Source organism: Misgurnus anguillicaudatus, chromosome 22, assembly GCF_027580225.2.
Source record: "Misgurnus anguillicaudatus chromosome 22, ASM2758022v2, whole genome shotgun sequence".
Taxonomy (NCBI): domain Eukaryota; kingdom Metazoa; phylum Chordata; class Actinopteri; order Cypriniformes; family Cobitidae; genus Misgurnus; species Misgurnus anguillicaudatus.
Genome location: NC_073358.2, coordinates 39,893,425 through 39,897,840, shown reverse-complemented (window position 1 = coordinate 39,897,840; position 4,416 = coordinate 39,893,425).

Here is a 4,416-nt window from a genome sequence, read left to right as displayed (position 1 = left end):
CTGTCACCCAGAAAAGAGGGTCTACAGCAACATCTGTCCCTCTTGGATACCTTCTGTCAAAAATGGGCATTGTCATATAACCCTAAAAAGACTAAAATTATGATATTCCAAAAAAGGCCAAAACCAACATCAAAATTTCAAATTACACAACATGCCCTTAGAACGGACTCAGAACTGCACATACCTCGGTATAAACATTAGTAACACATGACATTTAAACAAGGCTGTGAATTACCATAGAGACAAGGCACGAAGAGCTTTCTATGCCATTAAGAAAAACATTAAAATTGACATCCCAATCGGAATCTGGCTAAAAATAATCCAATCAATAATCGAGCCTTTCGCACTCTATGGATCGAGGTCTGGGGTCCACTCACAAATCAAGACTTCACAAAGTGGGACAAACACCCAATAGAAACTCTGCAGACTGAAATCTGTAAAAATTTATGCGAAAAAACCCAACTAATGCTTGTAGAGCAGAATTAGGACTGTACCAACTATTAATTAAAATACAAAAAAGAGCCATTAAATTCTACTCTCCACTGCAAAGCCTTAAGATACCAAGAGTTGAGCCCAATACCAAGAGTTGAGCCCAAAGAAAAGCCCCCTCACTGCACTTACAACTGACTTCACATTCATTCAAAACATATATAACTGAAATCCAGCCCCAAATTAAAATAAATTAATTTATAAAAACACAAAGAGAAACATACCTAAAACATTGGGATGAAGCAAGAAGCACATCAAAGCAAACTAGAATGCTATCTAAACCTTAACGACAGTAAAAGACCCTTAACAAAGAAATGTCAAGAGGTCACATATATAAAGCGTGCGTACGCACAAAACGGGGCTGGAAATGTGCATGTGTCAGTTCCCACGCAAAGGTTGTGTTCTATAAAAAACTAACTTAATGGGAGAATGGGCTTGCAGGATCTGAGGATGATTCATGTATGCACACTTGCAGGTGATTTGTAAAGGGAACATTGCTTTGACTTACAAGTGTTGTAATTATTTTTTGCGTATGCCATTTTTGGCTTTTGTATGTACGATTTTTAGTAAGGATCCTATGCACAATTTTTTAAATGAGACCCCGGACCATGTACAGACTCAGTGATCAAAACCTCACTATATATGAGACAGGCAGACACAGACAAACCTGATTAGCAAAAGAAGACAGACTGTGTCCACACTGCACACTTAATGAAGTAGAAACAGAACTGAACTTTTTAACATCATGCACAAATTATACACAAATTAGAGAAACATTTTCAACCAATTCACAAACCAACACAAAGACTTTAATCATATTCAACAAACGGACCAACTACCATACATACAGGGAAAAAATCAATAAGGTACGTCAGGTCCTGTCATGAGAAAAGAAAAACAATTGGAAAAGAACCACGACTGGAATAACACTGCACAAAACTCTGTTCTCCTTTTAAGTATTACATACATATTATCTATACCTTCTTTTCTTATTTTTTAACATGTTGGCCATTCACATGTTTTAAATGTGATTGGATTCCTATCAGATAGGCACCAAAATCGGATTTGGCATGTTAAAAAATAAGAAAAGAGGGTATGACTGCCCTGAGTGCATTTGTGTAGGGTTGCGGTTTTCGGTTACATCATGCTGTTGCGTCACATAAAACGTAAACACGTCAGACGTCGAGGCAGACTGTAGTGTCAGCGCAACATCATTGCCAAAGAAACAGTGCAGATAATCCGGAAAACGGCAGAACACTACAGGCAGGGGCGGAGTGGGACCCAAAAATCTACCGGGAAATTTTTATAGACCACCAGCCCTCTTGTAATGATACGCATGAGGCGGAAGCAAATGCAGGTAAAATATAAACAATGTTTATTAAATATAAACAAAGAGAGAGTATTCAGAGTCAATGCGGAAGTAATCCAGTCCGGTGTTGTGGTGGGCAATGGTGACGATGACTACGGTGGAAGTTGATGCTTTGAGTGCGACGTTGGTGGAGTGATGAGCAGTGGTGAAATCCAGGCTGACACGGAACATCCACACGAAGACGACGACAACAATACACATCCAACTGGAACACGTAATCCAAAGCACACGAAACAATCAAGCAACACGGGGACTGAGCAAACATAAGAATCTGGCAGGGAACAGAAAGTCAGGTGAGTATATATGGAGATGATGTAATGATGAACAGCTGGAGCGAGACAATCAACACACAGGTGAATGGGATTGCTCTAACGAGCACATGGCAGGGGTAAGTGAACAACACACACACACACACGCAAACATGACACGGAGGAAAACAATGGATTTTCCTACCGTGACAGTACCCCCTCCCCTAGGAACGGCCCTCGACGTTCCCAGCCTGCTTTACCTGTTGATTGTAATCATCAATAAGGCGGTGATCCAGTATGTCCCGAGCAGGAACCCACCTTCTCTCCTCCGGACCGTAACCTTCCCAATCCACCAAGTACTGAAATCCGCGTTCTCTGGTAAAATGGGCTCGGGAGTAGCAGTACGATCGGAACGCTCAAAAAGACAGGATAAAGCATCGGGTTAGATGTTTTTGGAACCCGGCCGGTAAGAAAGTGTAAAATCGAAACGACCGAAAAACAATGCCCACCCAGCCTGCCTGGAGTTAAGTCTTTTGGCGGTTCTAATGTATTCGAGATTTCTTATGGTCCGTCCATACAATGAAAGGTACATCCGCCCCTTTAAGCCAGTGACGCCATTCTTCCAGTGCTAGCTTGACTGCCAACAACTCTCGATTGCCAATGTCATAGTTAACTTCCGCAGGAGATAAACGATGAGAATAATACGCGCAAGGATGCACCTTTCCGTCTAAGGATGCGCGCTGGGACAACACTGCTCCTACCCCCACCTCTGACGCGTCGACCTGCACTATGAATTGACGTGAACGATCAGGGGTAACGAGAATGGGAGCTGAAACAAAGCAGCTTTTTAGTTTGGCAAACGCAGCCTCATCTGCGTCTGACCACCTGAACGTCAAACCAGGGGAAGTCAAAGCAGTCAGAGGTGCAGCTAGTTGGCTGAAATTGCGAATGAAACGCCGGTAAAAATTGGCGAACCCCAGAAATCTCTGCAGGGCCTTGCGAGACTCTGGGGATGGCCAATCTACCACAGCCTTAACTTTCTCAGGATCCATGCGAACACCCTCAGTCGAAATGATGTATCCTAAAAAAGAAACAGACTGTGCATAAAAAACACATTTTGCAGCCTTGACAAAAAGCCCATTCTCTAGCAACCGCAGAAGCACTCGCTGACGTGTTGCAAATGTTCCTGGAGAGACGAAGAAAAAATCAATATGTCATCCAGGTAAACATATATGAACTGATCTACCATGTCTCGCAACACGTCATTAACGAGTGCTTGGAAGACTGCCGGCGAGTTCGTGAGACTGAAAGGCATCACGCAATACTCAAAATGGCCTCTAGGGGTGTTAAATGCAGTCTTCCATTCATCCCCCTTCCTGATGCGAACCAAATGATATGCATTACGTAAGTCCAATTTAGTGAAGATTGACGCTCCCTGCAACCTCTCGAAGGCAGAAGACATCAACGGCAAAGGATACGTATTCTTTACCGTGATGTTGTTCAACCCTCGGTAGTCAATACAAGGTCGCAAGGAACCATCCTTCTTCCCCACAAAAAAGAACCCCGCCCCCGCTGGAGAAGAGGAAGGACGAATGAACCCCATTGCCAGAGAATCAGAAATATATTTCTCCATGGCCTCCATCTCCGGAACGGACAGAGAGTATAACTTGCCCTTAGGCGGAAACGTACCTGGCAATAAGTCTATCGCACAGTAATAGGGACAATGAGGAGGAAGAGAATCAGCCCGCGACTTACTGAACACCTCCTTCAGGTCATGGTACTCCGCGGGCACGTTAGATAAATCCACTGCTTTCCCCTGAAACTCAGACACAGAAACACAAGCAGAGACAAGACAGGACTTATGACACTCCTCGCTCCAGCTGATAACGGAACCCAATTTCCAGTTGATCCTGGGATTATGGAGATGAAGCCAAGGATGTCCAAGAACTATGGGGGCGAGAGCAGTGTCAGTAATGAAAAATGAAATTGTCTCAGTGTGGTTCCCAGATGTGATGAGTGTAATGGGTGCTGTGGTGTGCTTGATAGTGGGTAACGGATGTCCATTGAGGGCGAAGGGCTCAATCTGGTGGGTGAGTGGAATGAAATGTAGCTGAAGCTTACGTGCCAGAGAGCTGTCGATGAAGTTGCCCTCCGCCCCCGAATCCAGAAGTGCGTGCCCAGTGTGTGACTTCGTGGACCACCGTAGTCTCACCGGGAGGAAGGTTGATGTCATAGAGGTCTTCTGCGCGGAGATCCCGCCCGATAGTAGCCTCTGCCTTACTATCGGCGTGGTCCTTTACCGGGCACCGC